Here is a 15,032-nt window from a genome sequence, read left to right on the forward strand (position 1 = left end):
CACCATCTCAGGGTCTACGCATGGCAGTCTGGTGCCTTGCTCCTGCCTCTCTACAATCCCAGTGAGAGCCTTGTCCTGCCCCTCACTTAGGAACACTGAGGCAAAGAACTCGTTGAGGAGTTCAGCCTTGTCCCCCCTGTCCGTCACCAATTGTTTCTGCCCATTTAGCAGGGGTCCTATTCCTCCCTGGGCCTTCCTTTTACTCCCTATATATCTAAAAAACAATTTCTTGTTGTCTTTTACTTGGGATGCCATCCTCAGCTCCATGGTAGCTTTGGCCCGTCTAACTGCCTCCCTACAAGCACGAGCAGAGGAGGTATATTCCTCTTTGGTAATCTCTCCCCGTTTCCACTTTTTATATGCTCCCCTTTTGGCCCTTAGGCTGCCCTGGATTTCTCTGGTCAGCCAAGGAAGCCTCTTGGCCCCTTTCCCCCTTTTTCCCCGCATCGGGATCGCTTCCCTTTGTGCCCGAAGGATCGTTTCCTTAAGGCACAGCCCCCCTTCCTGGGCTCCCATCTCTTCAAAACTCCTACTCTGCAGTGCGTCCTTGACCAATCGCCTGAGTTCACTTAAATCAGCTTTCCTAAAGTCTAGCACTTTCACCCTACTAGTTACCTTAGCCACTCGACGTCTTATGGTGAATTCTATTATTAGGTGATCACTGTTCCCCAGATGGCTACCGATCTGTAGGTCCCCAACCATGACATCCCCCATTGCCAATACCAGGTCCAGTAAGGCATTCCCCCTAGTGGGACCGTGTACCTCCTGCGTCAGGTGGAGGTCCTGGACACAGGATAGGAACCTGTGTGAACGGTGGGACTTTGCCGTCTGCGTCTCCCAGCAGATGTCTGGGTAGTTTAGGTCCCCCATGACTACCGCCTCCTTAGTTTTTATGGTCTCCGAGAGCTGCCTCAGCAGCCCTGAATCTAGTTCTTCCCCTTGGTGTGGGGGTCTATAGCAGACCCCTACCACCAAATCCCTTTCTGGTAAGTTACTGCTAAGAAGACCTCTCATTTCATTCAGTTCTTGACCCATAGATGCTGCCTTCCCATCTTCGCTCTGCTCCATTTTCTCTCCTTTGAGCTGCGGATGGTGCGGAGAGAGAGTGGAACCAACCGTTTGTGGGGGAGCCTGCTCCAACTGCTATCAAAACCCTCTTCAGAAAATTTGGGACAGGAAATTGGGACTGTCTAGGATGTCAGTGCGTGGTTTAGAAGTCATAGTGGTTTCTGTGGATGAACTTAAGTCTTCCAGCTTTGGGAGAGCAGACGTCTCGAGCAAAACTGTCTGTTGTAATAGAGCCTGGAGGCAGAGCTCTTGCAACCGAAATACGGGAAGTTACTTTGAAGCCTTTTGAGCACGTTCTGGTTTGCACGTTTGACTATATTTTTCTGTTGGGTTGGAGCGGTGTCGCGGCCCTGATGGTCCAAGATGGTGCTCTCTCCTACCTTGGGGGTCTTCAAGAGGAGGCTGGACGGATATTTGGCTGGGGTGATATGATCCCGGCACCCGTTCCTGCCCGGGGCAGGGGGTCGGACCTGATGATCTGTTTAGGTCCCTTCCGACCCTAAGGTTTGAGAGGCAAAGGTTTGAGAGATCTTTTATTGGACTAACTAAACATGGGAGAGATGTAGGACAAATTCCAGCACGTGGTGACCTGAAGACCCTGTATTTTTCTGTGCAGCAAATACCGATGGGTTGGAAATAATAGATTATTCCTCCCCCCCACCATTTTTTTATTGGTTTGGAAGGACGTTCGCACTGACAAGCATAGGAAGCTTGGTAGGGACTAGACATTTTTTCATGGACCGTGTGAAATCTTACAGTGCACTTCCGTGCTGAAAGCGACTGAAAACGTCGTCTCCTCCAGCCCTCGGACCTGCTCCCTGGCGCGTATTCGCTGTCTTATCCATTCACTTTAGTCACTACAGTAAGCTGAAGTTCCTGCTTTTTTATCTCCGGCAGCCATAGCAGAGCCAACCCAGCTGAGAGCGAGCTGAATTTCTGCGCCGTCTTGCACATCGCCGGTAGGGCTCCGCGCTGTGCTCCAATTACAAGCCCCCCATGCGCTGCGAGAGCAAGTCGTTTGTCCCACTACCACCGGGTGCCTCGTTTGACCTGCGACACTTTTATGATGGTGATGACGTGCAGGAACGAAAGGTAGCCTGAAGAGCTGGCAGTTTGAGAGAGATCGTTCCTTGTCATGCAAGCATATGTGAGCGAATTGCTACCAGGCAATTATTTTTATTACTGTAATAACATCGGTGGCTCCCAGTCAAGGTGCAGAGCCACGTCGTGTGCTAGCTACTACCCAGAGAAGTGACAAAGGCCGGTCAGAGAAGGAGGCAGACAAGCAGGGAGGTGAGGAAGAGCAGGATGAGCCCTGGGCTGTACAGTCAACTTATAGCTGCGCTTCACAACCTCTGCCATAGTTTGCAACTGGGAGGATGCCTTTCCTAAACAGTCACCTTTGCTACCCTGCCCCTAGCTCATCCCCGTCTCTAAGGAGGCTCAGTGGAGTTACTCAAGGGGTAAATTAGGCCTCTATCTTCACCTAAAAACCAATATCAAGCAGAGGCAGCTGAAGAAATTGCTTCCATAGTGGGAATGTGAGGGTGCAATTTAAATGCACGGGGAAATGCTGCGAGCCAGGAGCAAGATCTAAGAAGTATTTATCTACATTTTTGGAAATGCACACGAGCCATTTCATCCCAGTCTGAGCCCTGGGCATTGAATATTTTGAGACCTAGATAGAGATCCATCCTGCTATCTTTTGTGCTCTTCACTGTTGGATACTGCATGATCTTGTTACAGCGGCATTGGACTAGGAACCAGGAGCTGGGTAAGTCGCCATGCTCTCCATATCCCCGTTTTTCCATCCGTCAAAGGGGAATCTGAGATCTAAGAATGAAAACCTACATGATAGTGGCTCAGATGAATTTTTCAAGGCAAAACCCTTTAATGGCAACCAGGACACTCCATTGTGTGCTTCTACTGTGCTTAGCAAAATGGGAGCGAGAGCTGCAAGGCGCAACTGCAACTTACTCTTTACATTAATGAAAGTATGAAAATTAAATGATATAATAATAGTTTGGAGTGCTTCCATTTCTGGGTGCCTGCTTAAAGCCTCCTTGAACCTGATTTTCAGGGATGGATGCCCGTCAGCTAACAAAGGCAGAACCTCCATGGCTCAGCTGATAATTCCCAAACTCTATTAAACTCTGATCACAAGAGACCTCTGAAATGCAAAAGGTTTACTAGCTTTAATTAGTTTTACCTTTTGGCCTGGGGAATTTTTTTCTTTTTCTTCCCTGGGAATTTGACAAAATATGTATTTCCCAGCACAGAAAAGTATGAGTTTGTTTTTCCGTAGTCGTTGTCATTATTATTATTATTTTTGACACACACCGTAATTGTTAAGTTCACACTTCGCGTCGGTGCAATCACCTCTCTGTGTTTTCTTACTAGTGCGTTTTGGAAAACTGCAGTGAAATCAGTAGGTGAAGAAGAGAAATGCGTCTAAAATTGCTTTCAGGATGTTGAGCCAAAAGATGTTTCTTGCTCATCCTGCTCCCCAGCTCCCAGCCCCTGCCTCAGACTTGTTCTTTTGATGGGAACGGTAGCTGGTAATAACCGTCATTTCGCTTTCCTCTGAGAGGGAGTGGATGTTACCGCTTTCAAGACATCCCCGAGAATAGACAGAAAATGTTTCTAGTTATGTTTCACATTGGGAAAAATTTTTGTCTGCTGTCTAAGACCAGGAATAAAGGGAACACGGATGCTGGAAAAGGCCGACTGTGCTGCAGACGCCTAGTGCACGCGGATCCCAAGTATTGCCGGTAAAATGTCTATAAGAAGTCGATCGCCTGGTTTTTATAGCAGTGTGCGGGATTTCCTTCTCCAGCGCCCTGACACCCAGGCAAGCGATCAGCATCATCTTCCGGTAGGGTGAACTATATCCAGGGTGCAGGGAGTTATCATGAGACTTTGCACCACATAAGCTCTTTATACGAGTCGCAGAGCAAGCCACGGACACTTGGCATCTGCGATCCTCCACATCAGTACTTCTCAACCAGGGTGCCACCGCCCCCGGGGGTGCTTCCAGACCCTGTGAAGGGTGCCACGAGATGCGAGGAGATAAGCAGATACATACTGGCTCCGGCTTGTCCCTGCCTGGCCTATCCCCCACTCCTACTGCCTGGATCCTCTGCAAGGTAAAAGCAGGAATATCGACACTGATTTTTGAAAGTAGGTGCTACTCAATTCACAAAAGTTATATCGGGGGGACCTCATGTCAAATGAGGGGTGCCTGCAGTGCAACAAGGTTGAGCACCACTCAATGGTCTTGCGTTGGCCAACGTGGACTGCCATGAGATGGCGCACTGGGGAGTCACCTAGGAGTCATAAAACAAGCAAGATGACAAATGACAAGTTTTGTATTTTCCAGCCCTCGGGCTCTTCCAGACTACACTACTAGAGGAGGTAAATACTGTATAGCACAGGTAAGATAATGCCAAAGCCTTCTTGTCAGCTGTTGGGGGTATGATTCCTTCACTCCTGGGTTCCCTTGGGTTGCTTGTGCAGTACTAAAGGGTGAAAAAAGTTTCCTTCGCCAACTTTGAATTCCTCACTTCCCAATTTCAACACGAGCCTGTTCTTGTGTTATAAGGGAGAAGCTCCTGATCTCCTTCTTCCACGCCAGAGGGGCAGATAATGATGCCTGCAGTTAAGGTTGCCCTGCATTTCCCACGACGTGACTGTTTTTAGTTGACGATAACTTTCCCAAAATGTAAGTGTTGAGGAAACTTTAAATGACCATTCTGCACGTTTGAGTGAAAGTGGCAACACGATGCGTTTTTGCCGTTACCTTGTTCTCAGCTGTTTCTGGGATTTAAAATTTGGCGGTGAGAAAGACGGCAGATTAGCGTCGATGCCTTCTTTCATTATCAAGATGATTTACCTGCAGTGGGCCAAGTTCATAGGAAAATCACAAGGACGTTGGGCTGGCAAGGGACCTCACCAGGTCATCCAGTCCAGCCCCCTGCTCCAGGCAGGGTTATCCCTGCTCAGACCATCACAGTCAGGTGTCTGTTCAACCTGCTCTTCAAAATACCCAGGGATGGAGATCCCCCGGCCCATCCCAGTGCTTAATCACCCGCATAGGCAGAAAATTGTTCCTAATCTTTACACTTACATTTCTTCTGCTGCAGCTTGAGGCCATTGCTCCTAGTCCTATCCTCCATAGCCACAGAGAATAGTCTATCCCCATCTTCTCTATAAGTGCTCTTCAGGGAGTTGAAGCCCATTATCAAATTCCATCTCAGTCTTCTCTTCTCCAGACTAAATCACCCGGCTCTTTCAGCCTTTCCTCCTAAGTCCTGTTTCCCAGACCTTTATCCATTTTTGTTGCTCTCCACTGGACTCTTTAGGACCTGTCCCCATCTTTGTTGAAGTGCGGGGCCCGAAACTGGACACAGGACTCCCTCGCCAATGCTGAGTAGAGTGGAAGAATCGATTTGCAAGCCGTTGCTGTTCATACCACGAAGGATTCAGCTGGCTTTTTTGCAATAAGAAGAGCACACTGTTGGCTCGTGTTCAGCTGATACTCCACTGTAACCCCAGGTCTTTCTCTGCAGGACTGAAGTCTAGCCAGTTATTCCTTAGTTTGTATTTGTGCATGCAATTATTCTGTCCCAAGTGTAGGACAAGCTTCTGTAAATCCACTTTTGGCAGGTGCTCAGCAGACGTGTTAGAGCCGTCACAGTTTACCTGCCAAATGTTACCTGCACGGATCATGCTCCAGCTCCTCACAGCTCTCGCGGGTGCCCAGGCTATGGCACCAAGCACCAAAATGAAGAGTGGGGAGACTCCCATGTATTTCCAGTGCGCCCCTACTCATGTCCAGGCTGCGTGACGGCAGAAGCAGCTTGCCAGTGCCACTGAAATGCAAAGGGTTGAGGAATTAGGTGCCGAGGGGAAGGGAGAAGAAGAGAAAAAAGATAGTGTGGAGAGGAGACGAAGCCCTGGGAGGCATTTGAGTAGCGTCAATACTTGCATCTGAAGTATATATAATGCTTGGTGGTCATGGGTGGTGGGGTTTTCATGCTATCACATTGCTCATGGTCTGAAGTTCCCCGCAGTCCTTGCCGAACCCGATGAATCTGAAGAATAGCAGTATCGTTTGCATCTTGTCCTCTTCACCCCCCTTTCCAGCTGATTACAAAACGCTGCAGAATAGGCAGCACAAGCTGTTAACCGTTTACCAGGGAAAAAGAATAAAATTCATCCTCATCTCTCCTTCCTGGCTCCTAGCCAGTTTTTTAAATCCATGCCAGACTCTTTAATAGCTTCTTCTACAAGACCTTGTGAAAGAGCTAAATCAGGGGGTCAAACATACGGTCCGTGGGCCACATCCAGCCAGCAGATCCAGTCCATATGGCCCATGGGCTATCAGAAGTTTGGGCTTGGCCTACCACAGACAGTCCTCGCTTTCCCTGGACCTGCAGCAGTGGCGCTGGCCCTGGGCATGAAGCCTGGGAGGATCCCTTGGGGATACGCGTAGCCCCTGCCTCGGGTCTCCTTCGCCCGCCGCGTGATGGACTTGCTCCAAGACCTCTAGGAGACTAGAGACGCGCGGTTTTTCTCTGCAAAAACTGCAGCCACCCAATCAGGCTACAACTTTCTAAGGGTTTTGTTATTCAGAGTCTAGGTATCATCCAGCCAATTTGCCTGCCAATTATAGCATCCCAGTCTCTAAGTTCTCAGATCTTCCCAACATCCCTGTTTTAAATACAGACACAATATTTGCTGCTTCTCCATCCAGTGGCTGCTTTTTCACAACAGGCAACTGGAGTTGCCCGCATAGCATGACTAAGTTTGGTTTAATTTTAACTAAATTAGGATGTGGTGTTTGTGTGTGTGTATGTGTAATCTTAAAACCTAACATATAGGGTGAATTTTCCAATCATGCTCTAAAAGCTAAGCTGCTCATTCACTTCACATCCCTTCATGCACGGATGGGCAGCCGTTTAGACGCGGCGATGAAGGCTGTGTAGGGGAATTTATCAAGGCTAACAACAGCCTGCAGATAAGCCTTCTAGTTGCAGAGGGGAAGGAAGAAAGGAGGCAAGGGATTTTAGGGAGGAAGATATTTTAAGTGACGTGGCGGTTGCATACGATTGATGCACTTGACGCCTCACTCTGCTTGCCGGAGTGCAAGAGCAGGCAACGCGGTCTATAATTCAGGACTGCGTTTCAAGGGGATGCAGCTGTCGCAGATACAAAATGTACTTAAGTTGCCTTTGAATGCATGTGCTTTGTACGGGAAGGTTTTGAAGGAGCGGCACCTGGAAGGTTTCAGCGCCAAGCATCTGATTTTTTTTTTTTTTTTTTTGGCCAGCAAAACTCATTGAGATCTGCACTCACGAGGATTTTGCACATCAACAGTTTGCTTGCTTGTTGTAAGGGTTTTATTGCAACGGCTGCAGCATGAAGAGGGATCGGAAGTGATTTGTTGAGGGACAACGGATGGGCAGACTTTGTATCTGAATATCTGGGTAGGGAGAAAGGAGGGTGTGCTGGGGTTTCTTCCTTGCCTACTTTATCCAGGCCAAAGCTTAGAGAGACTGTGTTATATCCACAGAGGCCTAATCAGCCTACAAGCCAGAGAAACACTGAGTCTACACATGCAAGTCCAGCAGGTTCAATAAAGTTTTCCTGTTGCATCACTTAACCATTGACTTCTTCTTTCTTCCTCCCAGGAGAAAAACACTATGAATAATCCAGCAGTTAAGGTTCAGGATTGCCAGCTGGAAAATTTGAGTTTTATTCTGGCTTGGCCAGAGATTTGTTTTTTTTCTTGCCTTTGACCCACCTCACTTGACTTCTCTGCCTTCATAATACCCCCGCGGCAGGGGAGGAAACGTTTACTTACTTCCAGGGTCTCACAGCAAGGATAGTTGATGTTAAGAGCTGTAAGAGACTTGGATGAAGTGCAAGTGCATAAAAAGCTAAGTGCAAAAGGAAGTCCAGAAAAGCAGATGAAGACAAAGAGCAATGTGTTTGTGATGGCACTGGTACCCGGGTAGCACACAGTGATAAAGGCTCAAGGAGGAGAAGATGGGATTCCAGCTGCAAGTATCACAAAGGAAGCTGGGAAAAATTATGAGCAAAAGGAGTTTGCTTTGAACAGAAGAGACCCAAGAGTCCTGAGAAAATGCTCAGTAAATTATTCCACTTAGCTTTTTATAAAAAAGCAAAGAGAGGAAAGAAATGTTTTAGGAGTTTAAATCCACTACATCCCTTCTCGCCGTCCCCGGGAGCAGACGTAGAGGCATGCTCTGTTTTTGCATTAATGCCTCCCATTCTTTCTGGATAGTCCGTGAGTCCTCACCTGCTGCTCTCCTGGACCCGCTACGGACATATGCAAAAATGCAGATGGTTGCAGAAATACCTCCGGGCAGTGACAAAGGCAATCTATAAGAAGAGGGGTAGCCTAGAGAGCCACTGTCACATAACTGGTTTGTAGCTTGCTCACGAGAAAATCTTCTCGTCTGCACATGTAGGAGCATAAAAGGCTTGAGCCTTAAGGTTTGACTCAACTACTCAAGGTTTACACATGCAATTGTGCTTAATCCCTATTAACCTAAAGCTGAAGTCTAAGATAAGAGGGCTGCGGTGAGAGGGAGCGTGTTAGGATGACAAACACGAAGCGGATAAAAGTGATGAGATTTCTGTTCTTGACAACAGGTTGGTATCGTTTGAAACACAATAGAAGTGGTAGGCATGTGCACGTACCCAGGGGATCCGGTGCAAATTAAAAGAGACAAAATCATTGCATATGTATTACAGAATGAGAGCGTGCTGGAAGGCACATGGTCAGCTTCACATTGCAGACAGCTGCGGAGACCTCAAGGGAAAATGTGATTTTCAAGCACCTTGCTCTCCGCGAAAGAATCATGGAGCAGAGACTCACAGCAGCGCAAGGAGAATTGCAAAGCAGATACCAGCTGCAAGGAGAAGGATGCATGTTGGGTATTTCAAGGAGAGGCTTTTAAGTTGCTGCCTGCTGCTTTGAATCTCAATGCTAAGGCATCTTTTATTTAGGAAAAACTCTCTTTTTTTTTCTGGATCACCCCATGGTCCAGGCAGCCCTGCACCCTGTTTCTGAGACTGGGCAGAGCTTGCAAATTTGACTCCACCCCGGAGAGAAAATGATCCAAATTTGTTATTAAAACTCAAGCAAATAATTCATTGAATTGAATAACCTTGGATAGACAGATCAGTGACCTCGCAGGTAGATTGGGGTTTTAATAATAAACAGGCACAATTGCCTTTGAGGAGCAGTCACTTGCAAATTTGTTCCACCTGCTTCTGGTTGTGCCCATCCAAGGTCTGTTTGGTGGCCTCCGTGAAAAGCATTAGCATGGCCCTGTTAAGTAACTGTTGGCACTAAATTTGCTCCCTGGCTGGCAGTCTGCACGAAGGCTGAGGACTGTCAGAAGTAGGTTTGAAACGTATTTGCAAGGCTGCGAAACCTGGGAAACTTCTAGCTGCCGTCCATGCGGAACCTGTTCTGTTTGTCGATCCAGGAGCTTTCTGGAGCGCTGACTTCACATGTGCCCTCACACAAGTGTTCAACGGAGCCGAGGGAGCGAGGAAAGTAAGTTAGAAAATACAAATGAGCAATCAATGGTCTAAGCTAATTGCCAAACGCCTGCTGGAGGTGAGTAGGGTTAAAGACGAGCGCATTCGATCGTGACGATATCTGTGAGAGATGGAAAAGCTTCCCTCAATGAGTTACTTAGTCACTGCATATAGGAACAGCTTCCCCCTGAATAAATCAGATAGACACGCACCAGCCCTAATGGTCCTAGTCGCAGAAAACAAAGATGTCAGCGGGTTAAAATTGTTTCTTCCGCTTTGCCTCGTGTCTGCAGTCAGCCTTCAGCTGCTGGCCACATACTATAATCTCAGGAGCTGTTTCTGCCGCTGGGCAGTATTGTGGAGCTACTACCCTGGGATCCTTTCATCCATATACAATAGCATATACAAATGTGTGCCAGCTCTTTCTCTCCACACGTGTGCCAAGGCGCACATGCACGCATGCAGAGCTGTGTATAGTAGAAGGTCACTGATGTCCCTGCCTTGTCGTGTGTTTTCCCCACCTCTTTATAACAAAGACGAGGGAGCCTAGACAGGGCTCATTGCTACAAATTCATAATGTTACCAGGATTTATTTTCTACGTTGCTATAAAACATTGCGTACCCTGATCAAACCTCTGTCGTTCTGGTGAGACACAATCCCTGATTTTATTTGGTGGGTTCGCTTGGTCTCCCAAGCAAAATGGTCATGTACTAGGACAGCCAAGGAGGGATATCAAGGGATGTACATTGTAGCGGGCTTGAATCGCTGCTGCAGGTACAAGGAGGGCTGCAGGCTCCATTGATGTTAGCTTCTCCCTCTCCATTGTGGGGAAGGAGGGTCGGGAAGGTAACCTCACACATGCTGTCTGTGATCAGCTGAGCAAGTGGCAAGGGAGTGAGCTGCCTGGTGCAGAAGGTGCAAGAATTTCCAGCCCAGAAAAAGCAAAGAGGGTCTGGGGATGCAGCAATGATTCTTCATGTCGCTGTTTCTTCCTTGAGCTGCTCCAGGGTAGCACAGCAATGTGCTTCCCGTTATACCGGGCTAGTCGAGGCAATGGCAGCCAGGCATGATACGAGCCCCATCACTCCTCCGTGTGCTGCTGGCTGCAGGAACGGGCACATCCTGACCTCACTAGCTTAGTGGGCCACACTGCGGCCTGGCCAGATCTTCATTTTTCTTCTGTTACAAGTTCCAAAATAGACAACAGCTGCTCTGCCCCCAACCCCAATACAAATGAGCCTATAACATGTGCACAAGCTCGGTCAGCAAAGGGTGATTGAGCGCCAAAAATTCTGCGCGGGGAAATTCACGCTCCATATTCATTTGTTTCAGGGGAAGCAGCATGCGCGGATACAAGAAATCCCTTGTGTACAGATGTATTTTATTTTTTTTATATATATATTTATTTTATATATATATATATTTTTAAATACATTTTTTATATATATATATATATATAAAAAAGTGCTATCTATAATGCTATATATATATAAAATATATATATATATTTTTTTTTGCAAAAATCTTGTTGATCTAATAAAAGATACCATCTCTACTATGAGTCCTGATTGCTGTGTGCATGCACGTGTGTTTTTACGCACACACGTACGTATACTCGTGTGGTTTCAGCAGACACACACCACCCTTTGTTTGTGGCCCTGAACAAATTAAAAAAAAAAAGACAGTGGAGTCACTGAGATGAATTTTTAAAGAGCTGAACCGGATCCATTACCCCCTTTCTTCTCCTGCTCCTGGAATTTTGGATAAGCAGCAGCGAGGAGTTTACTAGCCGCTACAGGCTGAGAGTGCTGCTTTGTTTACCGGCGTCCGGAGAGTTTTGGAGCTTGCTTATTGGCTGGCCTGCTGGTTGTTAACACCCCGAGAGGAAATGCATAATTTATATTTACTAATAGAACTTGGAGATACAGTCGCACTTATCTCGAGCTCAGCAGGCCTGCGGGCATAGACTATTGTTTGCGAACTTTGCCTCTTTTGTACGGCATAAACAGCAGAAAAGCACTTAAGTAGGATTATATTTCCATACCCGATTTCAAAGGCAAGCTAACTTGTTATTTGAGTCACAATGGTGTTGACAATTAGCATGTGAACGACTCACGATTTCAAGGCCCAATTTTTCAGGCATGATGTGGAAATGAGGGGCAGAGTTCAGTCTGCACCTTTGTGGACCAGCTGGGCTGGTTTGGATGGGGTCTGGCCTTCCAGATCCGAGTGCTGCGATTGTAGCGTTCTCCGGCTCATCCTTCTTTGTTCCCCTCTATCATCCTTTGTCTGATGTATTCATTTTTAAAGCTCTTATTGCCATGGTGCACAAGCACTAGCATAATGGAGACTCTCCCTCTGCCTGAAGAAGGGTCTTTGTGCCCAAAAGCTGGCAAAGAACCATTTTTCCAACTAATAAAAGATACCACATTTACTCAAAAAACCTTGTCTGCCTATGTCCTTAGACCAACTTGGCTACACCCAACGCCCCCGTAGCATAATGCTTGTCATTTATGCAACATTAGCTTTGATCAGCCCGGTCTCCGAGTGCGGGAGCTGAAATGGCTTTGATTGTAAGCTCTGTATGGCAGAGATCCTGTTTTGTTCTGTGTTTTGATGCTGAGCCCGTGAACGGGGCTTGTAGATGCTATCGCATGCAAATAATAATTGACCACTACTTCTTGGGTAGTATGAAGCACAAGAGGACTTGGGTTTTTGGCAGGCAATGTCATTTCCAAGAGAAGCAGTTGGGGACCCCCATTCGTTTGCACTTTCCTGTCTGATGCATTCCTGTCACACTGTTCTGGGTGCTCGGTGTGAATTGCAGATGCTTCCTGTGATTGTGGCCCACAGACTCCCCGGTCTCCTCCAGGCATGCTTATTGTCTGCTGGCCTCCCTCCGGTCCAGTCCCAGCACCCCTCCTGGACTGGATCCCCTGGTCCTGCTTTACGGCGTGCTCAGCATCGTGTCCTGCGGCTCCAACCTGGGGATCCTTCTGAGCCAAAAAACCGCCAGTTGCATGGAATTACCAAGCGATTTTGTCCTTTGACAAATGACTGCTAGGGCCTAGAACAAGATGCCTCCGGGCCTTTCATCTTCTGACTTGATGGCTCATTCAAACCTAATCTTTAGAAAAGAGCCGGGGCACTGAGCCACTGCGCATCTGCCTCTGTTCAAAGCTGTGCATAGCTCTTCAATTGCCTATTGCATATGTCACATCAATTTGTCCTCTCCTGCGCTTGCATTTCTGGTTCGGCTGTTTCATCTTGTTCCTCCTCTACAGCTAGTCTCTGAACTCCTAGCCTGTGTCACCCGAGCGGCCTGTCATTACCTCTTGCTGAATTTTCTTGTGATCACTAGCTCCTGAATGGCAGCCCAGCCTACAAGATGTTCCAAGAGGAACATGCATGAAGCCGCTGTTATAATACACCTGGCTACTTCGGGGCTGTGCTCCTGTTGTTTAATTTGCTGAGAAACCTCTATCAATTACAACTTAAAGAGTTTGGTTTTCCTCCCCTTTCCATTTTTTATCTCGTGCGTCTTCATTTCACTCATTAGCTTGCCTCTTTCTTCTATTGTTGGGAATCATTTAAAAAGTGTCCAGACGTATCCTCACATGATAATTATGAGGATCGTGCGAAACACCGTTGTTTTGTTTCAAGGTGCGTTTTGCTGTGACCGTGATTCGTTTCGCTGTTTCATTTCATTTCGAAGCACTGTCCCGTTTCGTCGAAACTGTGTCGCTGTTTCAATGTGTTTCGCCCATAGGCTATAATGGGGAATAATGAAAATGCCTAAAAATTTGTCATTTCTTGCCTGCTTTGTATGAAAATTGAAGGGTTGGTAGCCCCTTCTGAGGGCACGAAGCCTGCCAAGTTTTAAGGAGATAGGTGCAGGGGTTTCTGGGAAACTGCACCTCAAAACACAAATCCTGACACTTGCTGGCAGCAGCAGCCTCCTCTCACCCGGGGGCCACACCCCCAGGAGGGCCGTGGGGCTGTGCCGGACCCCTCCTGGGGGTGCGGCCCCCCGGATCTGCGCGCCGGTTGACAGGAGGCTGCTGCTGCTGCCTGGGACTGGTGCTGAAGCCAAGTAAGCCCAGCTTTGAAACTCGAAACATTTCGAGTGCCCTCGTTTTGTTTCGGAACTGTTTTGAAGCCTTTTGATTTGTTTTGATTTTGCTGTTTTGAGCTCGAAACGCGTTGAAACAGCTTCGAAACAAAACACGTGGCGAAATTTTGCACAGCCCTAATAATTCTTCATCGAGCGTCATAAAGGCACGTTTTCTCTACTGACACACACAAGCAATAACCGGTCTATGCTTATGTCTTGCTTTTCACTCCAGGGTTTAGAAGCACTTTGCAAAGGTGGGTCAGGGTTGTTACTCCTATTTTTCAGGAGAACAAAAGCACAAAGAGGAGAAGGTAGTGATCCTCAACGAGGCTGGTGGGGTGCCCTGTGTGCCACGATATCCTTGCAGGGCACTGTTAGGTATAGAAACACCTACACATAGTGGACGAGAGAAGACCATAGAAATCTCCAGTGTCAAAGACTTTCTGCCCTGGTGTAGTTGTTTCGAGTTCTTTGCAACAGAAGAACTGCTCCAACATTTTTCTTTAGTCAAGAAATGAGTAAAGAGACTAACAGCTGGCATCTTGTGAAGGGCGCCCTGAGTCTAACAAAGGGTATCTTGAGTCTTAAAACATTGAGGACCAATAGGCCAGGGCCTGGACCCTCAAAGGGATTTGAGGTATGGACCAACGAAAGCATGGTAGAAAGCTAAAAGAGCTTGGGGACTTACTGTGCTCGACATGTGCAGTGGTAACTCTTCACACTTACCCTACAGCACGTGGAAGTTAAACTGCGGTAGTTTATTCCACATTGCAACTGGGACTAAGTTACTGCGGTTTGGCATTCACGTATGGCAGCGCCAGAGCAGGCACATGCATGGTTATCACTGAGTAGTTAATGGGTGGTAAGCTGACGGACACTAAAATCCTTTTTTTTTTTGGTGCATTTTTATTGTCTTCCAAATTTTTTTTTGTATTAGTTAAATATAGTTATCTTAAATACACGAGAAAAGAACAGTGTTTAGAAAAAACGAGGAAGTTTAGAAAAGAAAAAAGTTACATTTAAAACTGATTTGTTAAGCAAAGGAAATATTATCTATTGTTAATGGCTTTGACTCATTGATTGTACCTGCTTATCACATCCTTCAGGATTTCAGAACTAGTAGACAGCATTTCCTCTCTTGTTATTGTGATGGAAAGAGAAAAAACCAGAGGTTTCCCTCTTTCTCAACTCCCAAGCAGTTTCTCAATTTTGAATGAACTAATCATGGAACTGAACTGGTCGAATCAATTAAAATGAACAAAATATTCCCTC

This window comes from Alligator sinensis, unplaced genomic scaffold (assembly GCF_000455745.1).
Source record: "Alligator sinensis unplaced genomic scaffold, ASM45574v1 scaffold991_1, whole genome shotgun sequence".
NCBI lineage: Eukaryota > Metazoa > Chordata > Crocodylia > Alligatoridae > Alligator > Alligator sinensis.